Source organism: Sceloporus occidentalis, unplaced genomic scaffold (assembly GCF_023333645.1).
Source record: "Sceloporus occidentalis isolate IW3139 unplaced genomic scaffold, rSceOcc1.0.p SCAF_1, whole genome shotgun sequence".
NCBI classification, from domain to species: Eukaryota; Metazoa; Chordata; class Lepidosauria; order Squamata; family Phrynosomatidae; genus Sceloporus; species Sceloporus occidentalis.
Window position 1 is genome coordinate 232,812,367 of NW_028316981.1, and position 25,905 is coordinate 232,838,271.

Below are 25,905 nucleotides of genomic sequence, written 5' to 3' on the forward strand. Positions count from 1 at the left end.
TTTGCTATGGAATTCTGGGAGTTGTTTGCTTGCTTTTGTGTGTTGCTCCAAACAGAGGAGCTTTTGTGGGTTCCTTCCTGGAGGGAAGGAGGAGAAGGTCCTGGGCATCCCTGCCATCCTTGCCTCCTGCAGGCTGCCAGCACAGGAGCCCCGCTGGACATGACACTAGAGGCCCCCGCAGAAGCAGCCAGACCCTCTCCCTCTTGCTCTCTGCTCTGGCCCCCCTGTTTCCCTCTCTCTTTCTCTCTCTTTCCCTTCTTTCCTCTTCTCTCACTTGTCCCAACTTTCCTCCCTTCCCTCCCTCCTTCTTTCCTCCCTCACACACACACACCTTCCCTCACTGCAGTCGCTCGCCTGCCTGCCTCCCTCCCTGCCTGTCATTCTTTCAGCCAATCAGGAGATGGAGGAATGAGAGAACGGATTTGAGAACAGATAAGAATATCGCACACACCTCTGTTGGAACGTTCTCATCACGTTTCAGCTCTCTGGGAACACATTCATATCTGTACCCTCCTGGATCACATTTGGAACACATTTAAACGTTCTGAGAACCCGATTGGAACACATACGTGCGGTATACTCAAATGCGTTCCGTTCTCATCACGTGATGAGAACGGTCTCAGAACGCAGTGCGATAATCTCCTGAGAATACGGAGTCATGGAAATATCTGATTCAGAAGGTCACAATGAGTAGAAATTGATGCGAAGGCAGCTAACAACAAACAAACAATGTTGCTTTAATATATGTTTATTTGAAATATCCACACCTTCCCATACAATACCCTCACATCAAAATAAAAGCAATAAAAATAGCAACATTTTGATACATAAATAGTGAATTAATGTCCTGTATAATGGACGGTGCTGTGGAAAACCAATTATTTTTGCAAAAGAAATCCTTTAAAAAGCATAAGCATCTATTCATTTCATTTGGACTTCACAAAAAAAAAGTTTTTAATTTATTGTCTAAAAATTAATAAATGAGAAAACTGGATAATATACACCAGGAAGAGCTTTCACAGTTTAGGGACCTCTGCCAGGGACTCTAGCTTGCATAAATCCTTCTCCTCAATTCAAAAGAAGGGGAGGAATGACAAACCACCACCCCCAAATCGCCACCAAGCCTTTTCTCTCCCCAACAGTTCCAACAAATACATCCACAAAAGAAAAAGAAAAGGCTATATGCCCACAAAGCAGATCTCAAGTTATAAGAATGGGCTAAAACCAAAATAACATTAGCAGCAGTACAGTGTGCTCTTAGTTTTGTCAGTTGTGCAAACAGTAACATTCTTGTGTTTGCTACTGGGCATACCAACACTTGTGTAGCAGGTTGTGCAACTAGAAACTGCATTGAATGCCACCCACTCTTGTTCCTGATCAGAAACTAAATGCCCATGGAGTGTACCTGCACTACATATTTGAGACCGTCTCAACTGCCAGGGCTCTGTCCTATAGATTCCTGGGGTTAGTCATTTTAGATTTTGTGCTATACAGCTCTAGCTCATTCGTTCGGACACCATGGTCCTGAAGCCAGCTACTGCCACAGTCCTGAATGGGCCACCGGCAAGGAGCAGCTTTTTTGCCGCTCCTTTTTGGGCTGCCTTAGGCAGCCTCACAGTACCTTCCGGCTGTGCTGAAAACAGGTGTCGTCTACATGCCATGCCTCTAAAGCAACCAAGGCCGCACCTTTTGGCCCATCTGTTTCAGGCTCTAGCTAGCCTGGATATTCCTAAAGGAAGGAGCACTTTTAAGATACAGTATGCCTTTGCTATCTACGGAGATCTGTTTCACACACACACACCCAATAGCAAAAAATGCAGGACCTTGTGTCCCGTTCTTCTCAATGGGGGGGGGGTGTTCCCACTCACACCATGGTGTGCGCACACATCCATTGAAAAAGCTCAGGCTTGCCCTCCATGGAAGCTCAAAGCATAGATAGCAAGCCTGCAGTTGGTGCGGACATGCTGTCTATTGGCCCTGGGTTTTTACGGTGAGTAGGAAACAATGACAAGACAAAGGAATGGCGTTTTCAGTTTAAAAATACAGTTTTAAAATATTTCAACTATGATGGCAGCTAGTAGATCTGCTACCACAGGGATGCCAAATCCACTCTTACAACAGCTCTTCTCACAGTAGTGCAGGTTGCGGGGGAGCTCACCTGGTGCCAAACATCTATAAGAAGTAAAATTTCACACCTGGATGGGTCCAATATAACCAGGAGCCCCTGTGCAAGGCACATTTATAACACCAAGAGTGGATCCATTACCTTTGTGGGAATGGATCCACTGGCTGTTCCTGCCCAGCTATAGGATGTATATGTAGTTCAAGAACGGTCAGCATAGCACAGAGCATTTTTCTTCTTTTCATTTTTTAAAATTATTTGTCAATCTGGCATGTACATATTAGCTTTTAACAATAAAATATGAAATTAAAGAAGATTTAAGATGAGTTATATATATTTTTCTACATTCCTGCACATATCAAACAATTTCTCTTACGCTCCTTTTATAATTTAATTGAGTCATGTTTGCCCACCTATTTCTAATCCTAGCCCTCCCATGTATCATATATACATGATATTCTACAGCTTTCTATATATTGTTATAGTTTCTCTTAAATAGCAACTGTAAATTTATTATAATGTTCTGTCTTCAAAATATAAATATAAATATTACATAGCTAGGTAGATTACATATATAAATATACAGAAATTAATATTCTTACTTAAAATTAATTTCTAATTTTCAGTCTGTTCAGTGGCGTCCCCTTTCTTGGTGTGGGGGAGGGGGCTTCTGGGGGGCTTCCAGTGGTGGGGCCAAAGGGCACTCCCCCACCTAGCTGCCGCAGTGCCATTGTAGGTGCCACAGCAGTGAGAAGGGGGCCACACTAGTCCCTCTCAACAGCTCCCCTGGCCTTCTGAGTCCTGCATGGCCATTTCTATGCAGGACCTGGAGGGCAGTCGCCCCCTCCCCCCTGGGGCGTACTACCCCACTGGATGACATCGGGTGACACCCCCCTCTGGGAGTGTCACCTGGTGCAATCCACACCACCACCACCACCCCAAGTGACAACATTGAATCTGTTTCACTTATGACTGCCATTTCCCCATCTCTCTTTAAAGTGTTGTATTAAGTCTTTTCATTTAACCTCAAATTTCTTCAGTGTGTTTTCTTTAATTAATATAGTTAATTTATCCATTTGCATCATGTCTTATAATTTTGTTAGCCAGACCTTGATCGCTGGTATGTATTTCATCTTCCAGTATTTTCCGTATATTATTTTAGTGGCTGTGATCATATATAACAGGGGTAGGCAACCTGCGGCCCGCGGGCCGGATGCGGCCCGGCAAGGCCTTGGGACCGGCCCCAGCCCGGTCCTGCCGCCGATTGCCGCCAGAGCCTTTGGTGTCTTGCGCGAGGGGCATGGTGGGGCAATTGTCTATAGAAGCCTGATAAGCATGCATTTATCTTAACATTTTTTTAAACATCAGCAAATTTTTTCGCGTGTCCTCCATTTTTTATTTAAAAAGTGCCCTCCATTTGAAAATTTTGTCCTACATTTGTCCCGATTTATTTATGTATTTAATTTGTTTTAAATTATTTAATTATTTATTTTTTGGCTTCGGCCCCCCAGTTCTCTGAGGGACAGCAACCCGCCCCCCGGCTCAAAAGGGTTGCCTACACCTGATATATAACATAATTTTCCTATGTCTCTCTTCTGTTTTCTTATTTAATAAACATATGGCTTCATTTCAGTTCTGACTTTCAAAATTTTTGTTATGATACTGTACATTTGTGACCAAAATTTCATTGCTTTTTTTTCTTCTTAACTGCCATCAACGTTCACAAGACTTCATCATGGAAAAGTTCTGAAAGAGCCAAATACAGAAACAGACAGGTTTACAACTTGTAGCATAACAACTATTAAGTTCACAATCCTAAATCTAATTATTTTAGTAAAACCCACTAAAATCAATGGGACGTATCACAGATAGAGTTCAGATCGGCTAGAAAGAGGGGCCAAGCTCCTAAACCCTATCTATCCATCTAACTAAAAAGATTGCATGTACAGTGCTGTGTAAATTTACAGCGCTTCATAAATAAAGGTTAATAATAATAATAATATCCCACACTAGATAATCAGAACCCCATCTGTTTGTTTGTGTTTTTTAAATCAAAGCTAAGAGATAAAGGAGAGATGTCACTCATTTTCTAGGACCCAGCAACTAAATCACATATTCTCCAACATTTCACAGATAAAAACTGGGACACTTGTAGCCAAACAACATCAGAATACTGTCAAGATGGCAAAAGTTACTCAGGAAGAACACACATGCTAATTGAGTACAAGCTCCTTTTACGCTTTTGAACTCAGTTTGCAGCAGCTGAGGACAAGAAAGAAAGTGGGAGGAGGAGGAGAGAGCGACTTGCACATTTTAAAAGCGGCTGAAAAAGTGGGATGACAGAGCATTAATTAGGATTGTTCCTGATAAACGGAGGGTACAAAATAACCATCTTGCTGCTCTTTGGGAGAGTAAATTTGCAGTGGATGGGAGAGGGAAGCAGAGCTAATAGCTAATTTAGAGAGAGAAAGGGGAATAGGATTGAAGATGAGAGGGAAGAAGCTAAGGCCTGAATAATGAGCTGCTAGTCCCTCTGCCATTTTGTAATACTAGTGAACTGGGGCTTTTCAGCGCAGCTGGAATCCCATGTGAATTTAACAAGAGCACATCTAACACACACACACTCTCTGGGGTGGGGGAAGCATTTTTGTGGTCCTGATAATGTTTGGGACATTCCTTGGCTCAGGAAAATGGAGAGGGCATGATAGTATGAAAGCTACCTTATACTCAGCTTGATGCAATTGTATTGTTACTACCAAACACACAATTCTATGCTGTCAGTCATTATGGACCAGTAATTCTAGACAAGGATGAGCAAATTTGGTGAGTCTCAGGGTCTGTTTTATCTCACCACATGCCTGCTTCCTCCATCAAAATTTGATGGTAAACCACTATAAGACATTTTAAAAAAAAATCTGCTTGATTCAAATAGGGTTTTTGTTGTTGTTGTTCTCGTGCACTGCCAAATCTCAGCCACTGAAACCAAGCAGAATCTTTGCTTTAAATCCCTTTCCTCCTTTTAAATCTGGCAGTATAGTTTGCAGTCAAAGTAACACCTTCTGAAGTAACTTTGGATGGCATATTGGAATGAAGCAGATGGTGCAAAAGGAACAACCAGAGGTTGCTCCAGCCCTGATTGATCTGGAACCACGTCAACTAGGCATTGTGGTCCTGAAGACAGTCGCTGCCGCAGTCCCAAACAGGCTGCCAGCAGGAGTGGTTTTTTGCTGCTCCTTTTTAGATCAGCTTCTGGCCACCTTAGGCGGCCTTGGAGCAACTTGCGGGTGGTTTGGAGGACATGCATTGTTTGAACACGACATCCCCAAACCACCTGGAAGGTGCTTTATTTGACCCATGTATTTCAGGCCTTTGTTGGGGAGATGCTTGGGAGAGACTACAAAAATTGACTTTGTGGCATGCGTGTTGTTGTACTGTCCTTTTCTAGATATTATGAATAGAAACAGGATGGAAATGTGCTTTTAATGTTTATTCTGGGCTAACAAAAATCAGCCTTAAAATATGGATAGCTATTAACTGCATTTAATTTGATGCATACCACTGGTTCATCTATATCTTATATCAAGAGTGCATAGCATACACTGACTGGCAGTAGTTCCCCAGAGGGTCCCATGGGACTCTTTTCCAGCCATATCTAGAGATTCTTGGGATTTTCCCTGGAAGCTTTTATACACAAGTCACGTATCCACACCTGAGCTATAGTCCCTTCCTTCCTTAAGTTTTGGTCTTTCCCATATACCTGCATATGGGATCACAGCAACATCATGGGAGTGGAGTTTCTTCATTTTTCTAATATGAAGCATAGTCCAGCTCCATTGTCTTGGCTTTGCTCTAGTTGCAGCTTCTTTGATCCACTAAGATAATAGTTCTCGTCAAAGGACTGAATCCGTATTGTTCCATCTGATTGGAAGTTCAGAAAGAAAAGATACTTCTGGGCGATGTTTGTCTAAGAAAATGCAAAAATATGTGTAAGATTTAAGTTGCCTCATTTCTTTTAAGCTTTACAATAATTATATGAGAAACAAGAATAATGAATATGAAGTATTTTGCTACTAGCAGGGTAGTCTTATATGAACTGTTATCAAGAGTTGCTCATTATTAAATGAATGTATCATTTAGATTCTTGAAAGAAAATACCCATTTCAGGGGCAGTGTGTTCTATTTCAGGAAGGTTTTTTTACTTTAGACTAAGTCACAGGTGGGCATCTCTGGAAGACTAAAGGGGCACATTAACCCTTTAGAGGACCAGGGGGCACATCTGCTACCCCTCAAATTATTTTTGTCCCCCAAATGCCTCTAGGAGGTATGGGGGCATTTTCACCATATTTTGGGTTTCAAAAAAGGTCTCTCCTCGGCCTAAATTGGCCTGGTCTCCCACAAAATGTGGTGGGAAGGCACCCACACCCCCTAGTTGACATTTGGGAACATTTTGTGGAAAATAACTTTTTTTAAGTTTGCAAAATTATTTTTGACTCTTCTGGGACACAGGGGGATCCAAATACAGTGTTAATGCCTTCGATGCCCCCGGCACTACATTTGGTGTCCTTCTGGAGCAAATTTTGTTTTTAAAATTATCCCCCCCCCCGGGGGCCACAAAAATAGATCTGAGAGTCCATATGTGGCCTGAAACCCACACTTTGCCAACCTTTGCTCTAGATATAGTTTTTACTATAGCGCGGTACAGACCGCCAACAAGTGGGTTAGGGAGCGCGCACCATGTACACAACCCTAATAGGTGCCGGCGGGGCGATAATGGCAGCACCGTGTGTACATGGGTGCCGCCATTATGTCACACACGTGCCACGTCCAAATGGACATGTGTGTGACATCTTCATACCACCCCAGGCTGCTTATGGTGGCCTGGCTTGGCGCAAGAAGGAGCTCCAAAACGGAGCTCCTTCTGGGCGCGTGCCTCGTTCCTGCAGCCCCCGTTCAGGCCTATGGTGCTTGAATATGCGCAAGCCTCCATTTTCACAGGGGGTGTCCAGAATTGATCCCCCACTAAAAACAGAGGGTCAACTGTAATTCCTTAAAAAAACACCTAAGTGGAGTTTATGATTAATTTTTATTTATTTGTTATTAATATTTCTGTGAATGATTTTGCCAAAATATACTAACTTTGTGCTTAACTGATCTAAAATAAATACAAAATAGCAAATAAAATAAGTCTGTAATAACAATCTCCTAACTAAAATGTCTTTCCTCGCATCTTCCTGGATGTAATTATCTACAATTGTCTAAAACCCTTGGGCAAAGTTAAAGGAGGAAAACCATTCCCACAAGGGGCACCTGAAAATGCAAAGTGGATAGGCATTGTACAGTGGGACCTTGTTATCTGCTGGGGTTTGGTTCCAGGATCCCCCATGGATAACAAATCCGTGGATGCTCAAGTCACGTTAAATATGATGCAAAATGGTGTCCCTTATATAAAATGGAAAATCAAAGTTTGCTATTGGGAATTAATCCTTTTTAAAAAATATCTTCAAGCCGTGGATGCTTGAATCTGTGGATAAAAAATCTGTGGATAAGGAGGGCTGACTACATTCCAAATTGCCCTCCAAGTGACTTTCCTTCTGTAGGAAAGAGTTTTAAGCACCTATACTTGCATTTCTTTGCTCTCAATGGTCTCCACTTAAAGTGCCTTGTACCCCAATATGGGATGTTTTGGAAAGAAGTACCGGTATTTTAAGAAACGTCACACATTGCAAAAAGAAAGCTATGGCTCCTGAGCTGAGCTTGATGGTCATTTATATAAAAGCATTAATGTACAAATAATTACTTACATCATGTGTACCGTTTCCCTCAAGTTCCTTTTCAATGTCATTCTAAGGGGAGAGGAAACAAAGACTTACCATTACATAATGGAAATGTATACTGTGGGCTTGGGAATGAATGGCTTTTAAAGCAATTAAAAGCACAGAAAGATGTAACATCAGGCTTACCTGACATCTGTTTATTATATATATATGCCCTACACTTTTCCAGATTTTCAGGGAATAATAACTATATCATAGAACATACCATGCCCTTATCAGTTTTTTCGGTTGCAATTATGCTGTATATGTTTTAATTTGTAAGCGGTCTTGTACTCTAGTTTTGGGGGAAAGGTGATTTACAGTATAAATCCCCATAAGGCTTGGTTTCAGGTTATCTGAAGGACCATAATTCCCTTTATGAGCCCATTGGAGGTCTAAGATCATTGAGAAGAGTTCCTTCTCTCTGTCCCACCACCTTCTCAGGCTTGTTTGGTGGGAGCAAGGGCCCAAATAGGAACTGAAAAGATCTGCTCCTATTTGGGCCAGTAAAAAGCCACCTTAGGTGGTCCCGACACAATTCCAAGCCGGCTTCCACGCACTCCTGCAGCGTGTGGCATCTAAACGACCCTGGAGCAGCTTAGAGCCGGCCCAGTGTAATTGTCCAGCATGACTTCCGGGCATCTTGGGGGCATGTGGCCCTCTTCTCCTGAGGCTGAGAGAATGTGACTTGCTCAAGGTCACCCAATGAGCTTAATGGCCGAACTGGAAACTGAACCTGATCTCTAGAGTTGTAGTCCAGTACTCCAACTACTACATCACACTGTCCCTTATGGCCCATTATACCCAGCCAAATTATTATTATTATTATTATTATTATTATTATTATTTCTAACCCACTTCTCCCCATGGATCAGGGCAGGAAACAACAACAAAAATCAACAAATAACAACAGTAAAACCACACTAATTAAAACATGCAATAGTTTAAAAATACAAGTTAAGAGTCTACATTTAAAATTCAACATATATGCTGGACTTTGTTGTTGTGTGCCGTCATTTCTGACATGCCAACCCTAAGGCAAACCTAACATGGGGTTTTCTTGGCAAGATTTGTTCAGAGGAGGCTTGCCATTGACTTCTCGTGAGGCTGAGAGGTGTTACTTGCCCATGGTCACCCAGTGGGTTTCATGGCTAAGCTGGGAATTGAACCCTGGTCTCCAGAGTTGTAGTCCACTACTCAAACTACTACACCACACTGGCTCTTATCGCCCACTATCCCCAGCCAGCAGGTAGATGGCCCATTCTGGCTAGGGGTGGTCAAAATTGTTGTCCAGTGCATATAAGGGCATGAGGCTGAGGAAGGCAGCCATAAAATATAGACAGTGGGGCTAAGATCTTGCTGATAGCATGGTGATGTCTTCGCAACATTTTGGTGATGAAAAATGGGTGTTATTTGATCATCACGTACCTTTTTATTTGTAAAGTCTTCCAAAGACATTAGACTTGTCTGCAGAAAGAGACATTCAAAATGTTAACATTTGTATTTTTTTTCAGTAACTATTAGTATGAGTAATCCCTTGCCCAATTTAGTTAATTTCCAATCAAATAGGGATTTGTTTATAAGATATAGCTGCTCGATTCAATTAACAAAATTTATGCTGTTACAAACCCGTCTCATATTAGCTTTCCATATTTTGCTATACTGGAACTCATTCTTTTCTCACAGGCTATCTGAGGGGTTGGGCAAAAGGCCAGTCATCAGTTTGGAGGCAAGAACAGGGTTGTTGTGTACATGATAACTCCCCAAGACTTCTTTACCATTTGCGGTTGATTATTATTAATAATAATAATAATAATAATAATAATAATAATAATAAGTTGATTAAGTTCTTGCTATGTAATCATCACAACACAAAATAAGTTTGCCATATGAAGGAAAGTCCATGTTTCTCCTTATACTTGGATACCAGGAAGTTCACAACATGATTAACACAATTAACAAGCACTTCCTGCAGCATTCTGAGGATGTAAAATGATCTTTTCAGGAACAAAAGGCAGGCTAATTTGTGACATTAACAAAAACTTTTATTCCAATTCAAACAGCAGGCACTGGGAAACGCACTCATGACCTAAGCGACGCGCAGTGATGTGCAGATGCTGCGTGTCGCTTACATAAACATGGTGGCCCCATGTGGACTAAAGGCCGCCATTAGGCCATCACCCACACATACTAGGGTTCTGGAGCATGCAGTTGTTGCGCGCGCCGGAACCCTAGTTTTGGTGACAAGATGGCACCTTTGGCCCGTCTGTCTTGGGCCAACGAGACATATGGCTAGCCATTAAACAAAGCCTACAGTGGGCAAATACACCCATAGAATTGCCCACCCCAGGCTTTGTTGAATGGATAGCCACATGTCTCTTTGTTGAGAATAAGGCCCAGTACAGATTAGCCATTAGCAGCGATATTAGGGCTCGATGGTGTTCAGCGTCCATATGCACCGAGCCTTAATATAGCCGGTCTTATGCCACAAGGCTGCGGCTCCGTCCACACGTGACGTAAGGGCGCCCGAGCGCTCACACACTTCTAGGAGGGAAAAGTGCCATAGGGCTGCATCGCAGCCGTTATGACACTGCAAAAATGTAGCCGCTTAGAGTGCGTCTGTGCTGCAGCATGCGGATGCTGCAGCACAGATTCAGGGCTTACAGGTATGGCTTCCAGCCACCCGTCTGTACTGCCCCTTAGTTTGCAATTTTAGATGAGTCCTATAGCGTCAGTATTGGCCAGATTTGAATTCCTGAAGACATATGCAATACACAGTACCTTGTAGTTTAATCCCTGCAGAGAATAAAGCACTGTAACACCAGTTTAATGCCACGGGTCTATCCTGTGAAATCCTGGGATTTGTAGTTTGATGAGGCATCAAAGCTCTCTGACAGACCAGGCTGAATACCTCACCAAACTAAAAATCCCAAGATTCTGTAGAATAGAATCATGGCATTTAAAGTTATGTCAAACTGTTTTATTTCTACAGTGTGGCTACATACTAAGTCAAGGTTTAAAATAATGTACTTCTTGCCTCATGTGTGTGTTTCAATGGTTTTCTACCCAGCCCCAAATATAAATATAATTTTGGTTACCGTCAGCACTTTGGATTCTTTGGTCAACACCAAATATTGATCGTTTAATATTTGGGTTAAAGTAACAAGATGTCTGTCTTCTGTCTTACCTAAAAAACAATATAAAATTTCTTGTTGTTCAATTTAAAAGATACAGCACTTTAAATTTTAAATAATGGAAGATAGAATTTAAAATAATTATTTGGGGATAATGTAATTTTATCCATTGGAATAGAAATTGTGTTGCTACACAAGTTTGATGCCATTTAACTTTAATCTTTAAAATATTCAACCTTAAAAACAATTGGTCATATATATGTTTGGAGGAAGGGAATGGGGGAAACCTTCCAGATGTTATGGGACTTCAGCCCCTCTCAGTCCTGACCTTTGGCTATGCTGACTAGGGTTGCTCAGATTCTTATGGAAAACCACATTCCTCATTCCTTGAATAAAACAGTGGCAGGTAACTCCACACAATATATACTAAAGAATGCAATTTAGAAATGGGATCTGGTTGATCACCAAATCTGCTATGAAGCATTCTCCCCCAGTCAAATTCACAGTGACACTGGAATATAGTTTATAGTTGGCTGGCATTCTGTTTGGGATTTATGTCTTCATAAATAACCTTGAACTGAACTGAATTGAACTGAATGGCTTCCACAGTGTCCGCATTCACCTAGAGGCTGTCATGATATTACAACATATGAGTCTGTTGTGCAGTAAGTAGCCAGTGAAGTAACTGGCATAGTCTGATGCACAATAGGCATCAATGCGCATCAGGACATTGGTTAGGAAGTGCCAGAGGACAATGGGAGCACCTGATACACATTAGAAGTGCCTGGTGTGCACCTTATTTTATTCATTACTTTTTAGTTTCTCTGTTATAATGGGGGGGATTGGGATTAATAATATTACAGCATAATACCTAAATAAAATTGTAACCCTATCTAAAAATGTCTACATTAACTTTAAAAGTAACTAAAAATAAATAGGAAATGTTATTAAATTACACCAACCAGCTAACTTTATTCTCCCCTGTTGTTATTTTTTTTAAATCAATACAGTAGTTTTATTTGTTATTTAGGCAGAGCACAAACTTATTAATAGCTACTACCTGATTGTCAACAAAGCTAGTCATTAATCTGTCCCTTATTGTTATTTTTTTCCAGAGTTTTTAATTAAAGATTTTCAAACAATGCAACACAATAAATTAAAAAAAAACATGGATGTAATTGTTGTTATGAAAAAAGTACACATATTGATGAATAAACAATGAAGCATCTAAAGTTATTATGAAGTGGTCATTCATCTGCTTCACATGGATGTGCATGGTTGTGCATTTTCAGCAGAAGGAGGGTAAATAGATGCAAATTTTCCCAGGCAATTGAAGACAATTAAGTGTTGATACAATGTGTGAAAATCCACAGCAATTTCTGTAATACACTTGCATGTGGGCTTTTGAAGCTGATAATGGACTGCAGCTCCCAACAGCCCTAACTAGAGAAAAGAGTGACAGTTTATGGGAGCTGTAGTCTGACAGTATCCTGGAGAGGCATTATTTGCAACCCCTAGTTTAGACCTGTGTAAGTTGATGTGAAAGCTAACTGTTTTTTTATTTTATTTTGGGAATTATATTACCAGCACAATTCTATATGTATTTACTAAAAAAAAAAAAAGCCCCACTGAGTTCAGTAGAGTTAATTCTCAAGAATTCGTTACAGCCTAAATGATAGTTTTCCTTTCCAATTCAAGAATGTTAAAGCAAAGAATGTACATCTGACAATTCAGAATACAAACCAGGCAAATTAAGTGCTGCCAATTGTTTCTCCAGGAATATAAACAAACCCAAGGTAGATTTCTTACCACTGCTATTGTTTCCGTACATTAACTAAGACCATGAGTTGGATTATGAACATTATCCTTAAGGTTGCAAAAATGTGTCTTGCATTTCCCTTACTCTGTGATATAACTGTGTGGAAGTTGCTCCTTTATTAAGCAGTACCTCAAAGGTTTCCCATCCCTAGTTTAGGCAATAGTGAAGAACTCAAATGGGAGGCTGTCCTGCTTTCAAAGTGCCACAATGAAATACATTTTTTTAAAAACCTGATTAATTCTTACACGGAATTGAGTGAATCTCAGTATGGGACGCAGAACCTATATAAAACACAAAACAAAGCATTAGAGATTGTCTAGGCACCTATAGTTCCTCTACACCAGGATGGACAAAATGTGCCTCTCCAGCTGTTGTCAAATTGCAGTTCCCAGAAGCCTTGCCAGCATAACCAATGGTAAAAAAAAACCCTGGGTGTTTCAGTCCAACAACATAGGAGATTATCACAAGGGGGACAGGATAAGGATGGGATCATTCCCCCATTCTTATCCCGCTCATGACCCAAGTGAAAGTGATTGCTCAAATCATTTTCACAGTACAGCTGGCTGAAAAGCACTTTCAGCCATCACGATATTAACAGGTTCTTCCGTTAACACAAAAGACTACAAATGATGACTGAAAGTGCTTTCAGCTGACAGCTCAAAGTGCTTTTCAGCCAGCTGCAGTGTGAAAGTGATTTGCACGATCACTCTCATTCATGCTTCCCTTGCCGGGTGAAATGTAGGACATGTGCAAAAGTCCTTCCTGCAATCGGGCGGGAAGGACGAGACAGGGACAGGACAGTGACATCCCATCTTCTCATGCGAAATGCCAGATCAGGGCTGCGGCCTATAGTTGATCCAGCAACGAAAGAGGTGGCCAAGGGCTGACCCTTTGGGCGGTCGGTTCAGTCCCTATTTGTGATGGCAATTATTGTCATGCTGACTAGGGGGATTCTGAGAACTGTAATCCAAAAAAGTATAGATATTTTCCCCCAGCACTTTCTATCTGTATGACTAATTCCTTTCACTTGACACATTTCTTTCATATAGCTAGGTCTCAGATGTTATGTTAAAATATCTACTATTTAACTCTTTCTTTCCCTTTTTCTTTCTACTTTTCAGTTATAAGGCATGCATGCAGGTAGTTTGTTTTCTTTGTTTAGCTCCTGTTCTGAAGCAAACTTAGTTTTATAAAAAAATGGATGTATGGGAGGGACGGTTCAACTCTCTTGTAGGTCAAGCCTCAGTGTGCTTAAAGACATTTTTTACAGGTAGGCACTACACAAATTAGACTGCATCCTCACTGCAGAAATAATGCAGTTCGACACCACTTTAACTGCCATGGCTCAATGCTATGGAATTCTAGGAAATGTAGTTTGTTGTGGCACCAGAGTTCTCTGACAGAGAAAGCTAAATATCTCACAAAACTATAATTTCCAGAATTCCATTGGATAGAGCCATGACAGTTTCAAGTGGTGTCAAACTGGATTATTTCTGCAGTGACTTGGTGTAATTTGTACTGAAGAAACCCATGTGCCATGGCAGATGTCTTTCATTTCTTGGATGAATACCTCTGCAAAAAAAATACTGTTTAACATGTTGAGTCTTCACCCTCATAGTACTTTTATATATATATATATATATTTATATGGTACCTCATATATAAAAAAGCCAATGTAGTGTCACCATAGTGGGAGGTGAGGTCCAGAGAAATCGGAGGGAGTGGCAGTCACTATAAAGTGGTCTAGTTGGCACTGAAAATAAGGGGGTCTTTAAAACTAATTTTTAAAATAATAATTGGTAGAAATAGCTCTGGGCATTATCATTTGTCTGACTTTGTTGGGTGCTGACATCAGAGCTGAGAAGGCTAAAGCAGGAGTGAGAACAATGCAGCCTTCCAGATGTTGGTGGACTGCAACTCCCAGCAGCCCCAGTCAGCATAGCCAATAATGAGGTATGGTGCAGGTTATGGCCCAACAAATCTGAGGAGCCACATGGTTCCTATCTCTATGGTAACATAATGGTCCCAATAATGTTAAACAAACAAACAAACAAACCACCTAACATTCAAGTTTGAAAAACTTTCCAAAAATAGGAATAAATCTACAAATATTTTTCTACCTCATGATGGACTCTGTGCACAAACAAAATACCTTTTGATCCCTGGCGTTCACGGAGAAATATCACTCTTCTCCTGAACAATACTTCTTTCCTCTCTTTTGTGTATAATCGAACTCTTCTGATGAGAGGATTGTCTGAGCCAGGACGTTGCTTCCTGAGAAAACAAGAATAAATTTTGTCATGAAACTCATCTTTTTTTCTCCCTTGCAGTTTATATTTATGTAACACTAACAGTCTAATTTACAATTTGAAAAACAAACAAGAAAATGTTATGCTAAGCAATGTTTGGCACCCTTTGACTGCACATTAAGTAAAGTTTATTTGCAAGAAATTGCAAATATCTGTATATACTAAACTTTTCTCTAGCTCATAAAAAGGAATAAAGATATGATGTATATGGAGTTCATTGCATATCAGAGCTTCTGGACTATGGAACACAGCTTCATTGTGTTTACCCCATTAGCCCAACCAGATAATACCATTAAAAGATGTATTGCATCCGTGTGGATGCCACGTAGCGCTTATGTCACAATGGCAGCACCCATATGGATGGGATGCTGCCATTGTTATGCCACTCGCACATACTAGGGTTAGGGACCACGCGGTCCCTAATCCTAGTATCGGCAGCAGTACGCCGCTTGTCAGCGGTGTGTACCGGGCTATAGATACCCTGGCTTCCACTGCTCTTGTAGATCTTAGGTCTTGTAGATTCAGGCACATGCCCTCCCTGATTGAGTCTTCACTTTCTACTACCTACCTTTCTACTATTTTCCTCAGATCATTGTCTTTTCTAATAAGTTATGCCTTCTCATGATGTGGCCAAAGTACAACAGCCTCAATTTAGTCAGCCTGGCTTCCAGAAAGTGTTCAGGCTTGATCTGCTCTAGAACCCATTTGTTTGTCTTCATGGTTGTCCACAGCAGTAGCAGATCCCACTGTTGAACAATTCTTACCAGCAAGAATTTCTTCCTAATGCTTATTAGGTGGGATCACTTTTCCTGTAGTTTGAATCCATTGCTCTGTGTTTTACTCTCGGGAGCAACAGAAAACAAGCTTACTCCATCCTCAGTATGATACCTCTTCAAACATTTAAACATGATAGCCATCTAAATATAACCTTTTCCCATCTAGGCTAAACATACACAGCTCCCTAGGCCGCTCCTCAGATGGCATGTTTCCAGACCTTGAGCATGACCTATGCCTAGGAAGATTTACAAAAAACAGTAAATCACTGAAACATAGAATACAAATCTATCTATAATCATCAGCCACATGACACATAATCTTAACAGCAACATCAAGCAGTCAGGAAGACTGAAATTGCATCTGAAAAGCTTGTGGTTGTTTTAAGTCTTCAGAACAGATAATGAAGTGGGGGTGGATCTCTTTGGAAGTGTTCTGCTTGTAGAGTGCCACAGTCATGAATGCTCTCTCTCTTGTAGCCACATCTGCTTTATCAGATGGCAGAGATACCATTCACAAGACACAGCCAGTCCTCCAAATCAATCTAGGAATAGTTGGTACAGCTAGGTAAGTTTAGACCTTGATTTTAATTGCCTTAGTGTGCAGTGATGGTCATTATGTATTATTTTGGTTGTGAAAGAAACAGCTAACATTTTCTTCTCCCCTGCCACCTTGCCATTTCCAAGCATTAAAACTGCTAAGATCCAAACAAGACACAGTTATTTGCTGATGTAACCCTGTGAATTATTTGTTTGGTCCACTGAGTGGGGAAACCCTAAAGAAGGGGCTGTTATTAGTAGATGAGTTCAGAAAAAGGGGAAGAGAGGAAGAAGAGCTGCAGTTGCCAGGATTAAGGATTAGGCTCTTTTCATTTTGAATAAGGTAGCTGGATTTTCAATTGTGTATTTACAACTTCTTCTATTTCTCTGCACTGATTGTTGTAGTAATTCTCTTTGTCCTTGTGCACTAATCATTGGACTTTAGCACTCATGGTTCTGATTGTATTCCTGAACACCAAGTGAGGATATTCCAAGCCATTGTATTCCCCATCACCATTTACAGATGTGACAGCTGGAAAGCGAAGAAAGCCAACAGAAAGAAAATGAACTCATTTGAGATGCGGTGCTGGAGAAGAGTGCTGAAGATACCAATGGCCAAGAAGATAAACAAATAGATTCTAGAACAGATCAAGCTCGAACTCTTTCTGGAAGCCAGGATGATCAAACTGAGGCTGTCATATTTTGGGTACATTATGAGAAGGCATGATTCATTAGAAAAGGTAATGATGCTGGGAAAGGTAGAAGGCAGTAGAAAGAGAGGAAAACCACATGCCAGAGGGTGCAACTCAATCAAAGAGTCAGTCCACAGGCCTAAACCTGGAGGATGTGAGCAAAGCAGTGGAGGACAAAATGTCTTGGAGATGTCTCATCCACAGGGTTGCCATGCATTAAGGTTGACTCACAGGCAGTTAACAACAACAAAATTTACAAGGGGACAAGGAGGTAAAATATTTCTCATGGAATTCTGTTATGCATTTGCACCCATGTTATATCTTTTAGTTAGGGTATTTTAAAGTACAACTAAATGTTGTTATACTACTGGGCAGCATAGGCAGAAGAGTCCTGCAGTCAGGTCCTGCACTGGCACCTCCTTGGATGCATGAACTTTTGGAACAGTACATATGTGCCAAATTTAACATATAATTTATTGTATTGTTGCTAAATGCATATATTGGGATTTAAAGTTCAATTGTGTTTTCAATTTTCATTTAAAGCTGGCCCCACAGAAAGCAGAAAGTGGTATGCCGGTATTTATTTAAAATACCCTTCAGTGTGTGCAGTGCTGCATCTTAAACTCACTTAAAACATGGCATTGAAATTATTCTCAAATAGGTGAATCATGGGATCTCTTCCAATTCTGTTGCTTTATTATTTTCTGTTTATATGAGTACAGGTTTTGACTTGAACCCATTGATTGGGGACATTTTGTTACAGGAAAAGGGTAATATATTTTAAAAGCCAAGACAATAAACTGAGTCACTGAGCCCTTTTTTTTTCAAAATAAAAAGGAAAGAATCTTGTAGAAAGCAGGAACAACCACAGTTGATACTGTAATGTTCATGGCACAGCCAAGGTGCTGATATCAATCTTATTTGCCTTTACACCCATTGCTACTGTTAATTGTGAACTCCTGTGTCAGTTACTCTCCGAAACTGAGGACTGTCAGCGCTGGAATGTAAATGGCAACGCTCAACTGGACACACACACAATATAACATGTAGATAGCTTAGTTTATGATGTACAATAGTATGTTTACATTGAAATACTATGTGTTCCCAAAAAGGTTAGTATTATGGTTCCAGTTTTAAAACTGAATTATCATTTTAAAAAATGCTGCCAAGACACAATTATAGGCAGAAATTTATTTGAATTACAAATAACTATTCTCACCAAAACAGCAGATATGTAAGTTATACGAACAGTAATAAATAAAAATCAAGAACATATTTAGGCAAACATGTGCTCAAATGTGTGTGTGGTAGCATTTGTAGATATATAGATACAGATTTGTTTTTTTAAAAAATCCTTTAAAATGTTGCAGTCTGCCAAAGTGAAAACTCATTTTTATATTTCTACCATTTGAAAATGTCATTTTCTCGGTACACTTTTTGTGCAAGCTGATTTGTGCCAGAGGTTCTAAATGAAAGCAAAAGGCTATTTAGTTTTAACACTTGAGTAGTTTGCAGCAATGTTTAAGATTCTCCTACTATGCTGAAGTGAAAATTAATTCTCTAGCTTACCCCATCTGTAGATCCTTTGCCTTGTCTTCTACCTCTTGGAATTCTGTTGCCTCTCAACTGATTCAGTTGTGTAGTCTGCTGCTGGAGGAGCGCCTCTCAACAATTTATTTGCTCCCATGGTGGCTAAATGCCCAAATCAGGGTGGAGAGACGCAAGGCCGCCTTTGATGATGAAAGCTGGAACATAAGTAGATAGAATTCTGGGACTGTCTAATTCCTGGAAGTCAATCCTTACCACTTTTTCTAAACAACTATTGCATCTCAGCATATGACACAGGTGTCTTGCCAGAAAGCTGTGATAATATTCTTCTCCGGGAAATGAAAAATGGCCATTGAAAGGCCAGAGTGATGCAAGGGGAGAATCAGGGGGCGGAACCTGGCTGATATACCTAAAAGCAAGGCAGTATCAGAGAAAAGGAGCATTACGGCTGGTATAGACCAGTGCAATACGTTGGCTTCCCAGCAGCGTGGGGGCATGGCGTACGCATGACACATGCTCCAATGCTGGCATTAATGCCATTCCCCTGCCCACATGGGGGCAGATTTTTGGCACTCCAGCAGCATGGTGTTTAGATGATGCATGCCACAGGAGCGCTGAAAAGCCACAGCGGCAGCAAAAAAGGTGATGTTTTTCCAGTGCAAAAAGGAGCCGCATTTTGTCACTTCTTTTTGCACCAGAAAAAAGTCAGATCGGAGTCATGGCTTGTGGTTGCTGCAGCCCCGATCCAGTGATCAAAGAGGCGGTATCAAGCTACCCCTTTAGGGCCATCTGTTTTGGCCCTTAGACGAGGAATGAATTTAGACAGGATCAGAGCCTGAAAATGTTCCTTTTTCCTGTCTTGTGTTTTTCAAACTAGGGCCCCATTCATACTGGTCTAAAAGACCTGGAAGGAACTGGGCTGATCCGGATGCCCCTCCCCCGAATCGCTCCGTTAGCAAGTGCCCACTACAAATTTGAAATCGAATGCATTTTGACAGAAATCGAATGCATTCTGGAGGTGGCTGCTGCCAATCAAGCTATTGTCATGGTGACGTTTGCAGGGCATCGGGGGAAGTGTCCTCCCTTTTTAAAGAGCCAGGCACAGGGGTTTCAGCGGCTGAAGCAGGGAGAGAGATGCCTCTCTCTCTCTCTCTCTTTTTATAAACCTGTGGGCTTTTGGGTCAGATCTGCCCCTGTCCCAGGCAAAGGATGGGATTGCCATGCATTTTTTTAATGCTTTTAAAAGCAACATTAGCTTTCCCTTTGCTTCCCTTGCTGTATCTGCTCAAGAAGACAAACCATGCGCATATTTGCTCCAAAAAAATTGTTAAAAATGTAACATTGATTGTTTGCAACATTTGTAGCTTCCCCCTCTGCAGAAGGCAAGGAGATCCAAGGATATAAAGTGCAAGCCCAGCTCCATCTGCCTCTGGAATACAAACATAATGTATTCAATGCGCATATTTGCTCCAAAAAAATTGTTAAAAATGTAACATTGATTGTTTGCAACATTTGTAGCTTCCCCCTCTGCAGAAGGCAAGGAGATCCAAGGATATAAAGTGCAAGCCCAGCTCCATCTGCCTCTGGAATACAAACATAATGTATTCAATGCGCATATTTGCTCCAAAAAAATTGTTTAAAATGTAACATTGATTGTTTGCAACATTTGTAGCTTCCCCCTCTGCAGAAGGCCAGGAGATCCAAGGATATCAAGTGCAAGCCCAGCTCCATCTGCCTCTGGAATACAAACATAATGTATTCAATGCGCATATTTGCTCCAAAAAAATTGTTTGAATTTGAAAAGGGGGGGGGGGTTGCCTGACATGAGCTCCGTTCGTGACCTGAATTTTTTCCTCCTGCAAGGGAAGGAATGCCCAGCGACAGAGGGCTTTGGGCAGGGGATGCAGGGAAAAGAGGCTCCTAAAGAATGCCTTCCCTTGCTCTCTTCTTCCCAGGGCTCTTTCCTCCTCCCCCTCCCCTCCGATGAGGGGAGGAAATGCCTTGCCCTTTGCCCACCCTCTGACCTAAATCCCTCCCTCAATTTGCCTCGATCATGATCGAGGCCAAAGTTCTCATTCCCAGGACCCGGGGTTTTTAAAAAGAAACGGCATTTGCGCAGATTTCAAAAGACCCGCGCTAGGGGCCATTTAACACGGAACGGGTGTGCAAGCCCCGGATTCGCTTGTGTGAGATTCGGGGTGAGTAGGAACTTCACGTGATTGAATCGGTTTCCGAACCGATGTTTTTTGTAATGTGAATGGGCCCTAGATTTACCAGAATCCTGCCATGCTGATTGCAGGATTCTGGGCGCTATATCTCGTGAACACACTTTTTCAAGTTAAGGAGAGAATTCTAGGTAAAACAGAATACTGCATAACAAGCAAGAGAAGTATGCTAAGATTTATAGAAGTACAGTCTTTACAGACATTCTTTCAAAGCACAATCCTATTAACGTGTCTGAGGGACCATAAAATAGATTGAACATTTTCCTCTGAGGCAAGAGAGAGAGAAAGAGATAGAAGACTTACCTCAGAAAAAAAACCAACCTTGGACACCCCTTTCCATGAAATGCAAAGCATTCCCAGACCCCTTCAATCACACCCTTTACCAGAATAAAAAGTCAGAACAGCCCTGGAGGGGTTACATTTTTCCTATTTAACATAAACCTTGGGAATATAACCTTGGAGACAGCACATATGTTTAGAGATTGGTTGTCACAACATCAGCTTCAGAGCTTAATACTGTTTCTGGCTCATATTTCTAGATTTACCAAAACTAAATCCATGAAAGATAATAAAATTCCTTTTAACTGGAAGGGTAGCATGTTTAGTTTTATTTTCATCTTACTGATGCTGATATTTAAAACAGTTGAGGTGATCCAGAGCAGGGCTTGGAGCAGTCACTTTTTGGACTACAGCTTTCACAAATCCTCCAGCCAACATGAGAAGTGAGGCTGTTGTGATTTTGGTCAAGGTAAGGACTTGCAGGATCAGAGGTTGGTAAAGATATGTTTTGGACTATGACTCCCAGAATCATCCAACTAGCTGGAGATGCAGGGATTTGTATTCCAAAATAGGGGAGCTACAGACTCTGGGAAAACTACACAACCAAAGTTTTGCCTTTAGCATGTGTGAACTATCATATTCTTTCTGAAAGAGTTAGGCGGGTTACAGACCGCCTATTTGGGGCAGGCTGTACCCGCCCCTTTTCCCAGTGTATCGGGGCCTCAGCAGCCAGAACGGCAGCCACTGAGGCCCCGATCCGCCGCTTTCCAGGCTGTGGGGAAGCAGCAAAACGCCGTCTGAAGGCTGCGCCCAGCGAAGCAAAGCGGCGCCGCAAACCAGGAAGGAGCTCCGAAACGGAGCTCCTTCCTGGTTCGCGCTAAGGGCGCCCTAGGCGCCCTGGTGTGGAGCGAGGACGTCACGTCCGTGCCGCCCCGTATAGAGGCGACGTGGCTGTGACGTCCTCATGGCGGCGGCCGTCTGGAATGGCCGCCGTCATTTTTTATGCGCAGAGCGCGTATTAGGGTTAGGGAAGTGCGGAAGCACCGCACCTCCCTAACCCTAGTACGTGCGGAGCGCATACTTTCATGACGGTGTGTAACCCGCCCAAGTAGAGATATGGGCAGCCACTGATCCCAATTTTTTGTAACAATAACTCAACTCAAAAGTAGATTTAAGACGGATATGAAACAAGAGGGAATAACACAAATAAAAACGGAATTGGACAAACTGGGAAAAAGGAGGAAATGGACTAATCTCAAAATTTTATAAGGTTTGTTTGAAGTTATAACTAGAGGCTACAGAGACAATTAAAAGTAATATGATGCAATGGGCAAGTCCACAAAACAATATTATTTATTATTATTAACCTTTATTTATAAAGTGCTGTAAATTTACACAGCGCTGTACATCAATCTTTTAGTCAGACGGTTCCCTGCCCTCAGGCTTACAATCTAAGAAGACACAACACAAAAGGAGAAGGGAGTGGTGGTGGGGAATAGGATCAGGTCCAGCAGTTCTTCTCCACCTCCGAGGCCTGGACCAAGGCAGATGGACTGGAGGAAGGGCTTGGCTTCTTAATGGCTGGTTAAAAGGAGGCTTCCTGGGTCAGAGAGGGGCTCGCCTCTGGGAATGCTTCTCTAAACAATATAGTCTTTAATTCAGTTTTGAAACTGGGTAGAGAAGTGATGAGGTGTGCATGTGGGGGAAGAAAGTTCCAGGAGTAAGGGGCAGCAAGCGAGAAGGGACGAATTCGGGAGGGGGCAGTGGTAGTCCTACACTGTGACAGGAGACCTTGACTACCAGAGCGGAGGGTGCGAGTAGGAATGTAAGGAGAAAGAAGGTCAGATAAGTAAGGAGGGGCCAATCCATGGAGGGCTTTGAAAGTCAATAATAAAAGCTTGAACCGGATGCGGAAGGGGAAGGGGTGCCAATGAAGGGAGGATAAAAGAGGAGAAACATGGTCAAAGCGGCGAGCGGATGTGACAATACGGGCAGCTGAATACTGGACAGAGATTAAAGGATGGAGGTGTGAAAGAGGAAGCCCTGTTAGAAGGAGGTTACAATAATCTAGTCGCGAAACCACTAGGGCATGGACCAGAGTCTTGGCAGTAGAGATTGAGAGGAATGGACGGATCTTGGCAATGTTGTGGAGAAACAATCTACAGGTCTTGACAGTGGCCTGGATCTGGGGAATAAATGACAGAGAAGTGTCAAAAATGAAGCCAAGACTGCGGGCTTGATGAACCGGTTGAATAGAAGTGTCGTCAACAGAAACAGAAAAGGAATAATGAAGGGTGGGTTTAGGAGGAAAGACGAGAAGCTCAGTCTTAGACATGTTGAGCTTCAAGTGCCGAAGCCGCATCCACTGAGAGATAGCAATCAGACAAGAAGAAACTTGCTGTTCAAGCCCCGTCGAAAGTTCAGGGGTGGAGAGATACAGCTGAGTATCGTTGGCATACAGATGATAGGAGAAACCAAAAGAACAAAATATATTGGAAATTAAGATGGAACTAAGGCCAGAATTGTGCTTGTTGAATATAGTAGAGGAAGTGAATGCAAGAAAGAAACTGAAACAAATATTATATTTAATTTCTACAGCGAGAATAATTATTGCAAAGAGATGAAAAGATAATGAAGTTCCGACAATAGATGAATGGTTAATAAAATCCGCTGAGGTTATAGATATGGACAGCAATGACAAAATTGCTGAAAGAAGAAGTATATGAGGAAGACAACTTAAGTTGGAAACCCTTTATTGAATTTTGTGAAAAGAGATGGAAAGTATAAATATAAACAAAACCATAGTTAAAAATTAAATTAAAAATATGAGAATGAAAGGGATATATGGCAACTAGTATAAAGGGAAAATTATAGATATAAGGTTGACGTATGTATGGTTATCATGTTTGAAAATGTAAAATGGAAAGAAATGTTCAGGAGGGGAAAAATTTAGATGTACACTCTCAAAGGTCAGATATTTCTCAGTATATGATAAGAAATAGAAAAGACTGAGATGGTTCTAAGGAATAGATAACAAAGGAGGAACAAAGAAGAGAAGATGTGTGTAAGAGACATCTAGGATGGTAAAGAATGATATGTGAGGGAAAGGGGGTGGTGGAAGTGAAGAAATGTGATAATATTGTAATGCGAAAATGTAAATATATATGCATATTTTTAGCTCTTCAATAAAAAAAATTAAAAAATGACAACAACAGGCGATCAGCACATGTGAGTCACACTCTCTCAGCCTCTTCAGGGCCTTCCCTGTGGCCAAGGCAACTCCCCCCCACTGAAGAAACGTTGCCAAATGGGTCTACTGTAATAGTGATTATGATAGGAAATCAGCATGGGCTTCATGGATCTTGGGAGAGAGTCACATTCTCTCGACCTCCTCAGGGGATGGCCATGGCCAAACCCCCTCAGAAGAAGCTTGGCCAGAGGCATACAGTATAATGCTCAGTGTAAGAAAATTATTGGCTAAAATAGAAAATAACCATGTGTTTTGTACACTTTGAAGCATGTCACGCTCTCTCAGCCTCAGGAGAAAGCCACGGCCAAAGCAAACCCCCTCTGGAGAAACTTTGCCAAAGGTGTTTGGTATAACAGTGAGTGCAACAAAAAATCAGCATAGGCGTAGCTCTTGGATGAGAATCACACTCTCTCAGCCGCAGGGGATCCCCGTGGCCAAAGCAAACCTCCTCTGAAGGAAAGTGGAACAAAGTAACAGAAAATAACCAAATAGAACAGAAAATAAGCATGGGCTTCACAGATCTTGCTAGAGCCACACTCTCTCAGCCTTGGGAAGACAAGGGCAAACCTCTTCTGAAGGAACACACTGCAGAAGTAAACCAGTTTGAGACCACTTCAACTGCCTTGGCTCAGTGCCAGGGAATCCTGGGAACTGTAGTTTATTGTGGCACCAGAGATTTCTGACAGAGAAGGCAAAATGTCTCACAAAACTACAGTTCCCAGAATCCCCTAGCATTGAGTAGCACTGAGCTACTTGCAAAGTATGAGCCAAGGTTAGACAAATTATCAACATGCATACAACAGCAAAAATAACATCAATTATTCAAAAGCATGGCAAATGCAAACTGTTACCTTTCAATAAAAATTGTTTGTATCATTGAAAGCTGTTACTGAGTTTTTCTCTTAAGACAAAAGATGTTAATGTATGAATTGATTTTCCCCTAAATTAAAACCTCAGTATTCAGATTAAATTGCCATGTTGGCACTTCACAATAAATAGTTGGGTTTAGGTTGCAGTCTGGGCACTCGGTCTCTAAAAGATTCGCCTTCACTGCACTACATTGTCACCAGTTCCACAAAATTGCAATCAACAAGTTTTCTGTTTCGCTTTCAGGATTTTGAAATCCAGCTTCTAACATCACACCAAGGTTTCACTGCGTCTGCAAATGTTGACAATCTTTCTAGTGTATCCTCTAGGACCTCTGCACAAAACGTGTTCAGCAAAATACTAACTGTAATGAAGTTGGTCCCTCATCCCCAGTTTCTACTTCCTTTTTGGGGCCAAATTTCGAAACAGAGTTCATTCATTCAGCTAAACAAGGAACTAAAGCCTATATGCTTTTGGAGCCTAAATTAGGCTTTGAACTAAATGACTGCTGTCATGTATCACTATTTCAAATCC

The 25,905-nt window shown here is 41.5% G+C and overlaps 2 long non-coding RNA genes across 2 annotated transcripts; both read right to left on the minus strand.

Moving 5' to 3' along the window:
- Nucleotides 1-736: 736 nt before the first annotated feature.
- On the minus strand, nt 737-6,080 carry LOC149323600 (uncharacterized). Its single transcript, XR_016277285.1, has 2 exons — nt 5,880-6,080; nt 737-3,868 (listed from the first exon to the last, which is right to left on the minus strand). It is a non-coding gene; the product is annotated as an uncharacterized LOC149323600 (long non-coding RNA).
- A 1,843-nt stretch (nt 6,081-7,923) lies between these two features.
- Nucleotides 7,924-13,171, minus strand: LOC149323601 (uncharacterized). Its single transcript, XR_016280187.1, has 4 exons — nt 13,134-13,171; nt 11,034-11,122; nt 9,364-9,402; nt 7,924-7,965 (listed from the first exon to the last, which is right to left on the minus strand). It is a non-coding gene; the product is annotated as an uncharacterized LOC149323601 (long non-coding RNA).
- Nucleotides 13,172-25,905: the final 12,734 nt, after the last annotated feature.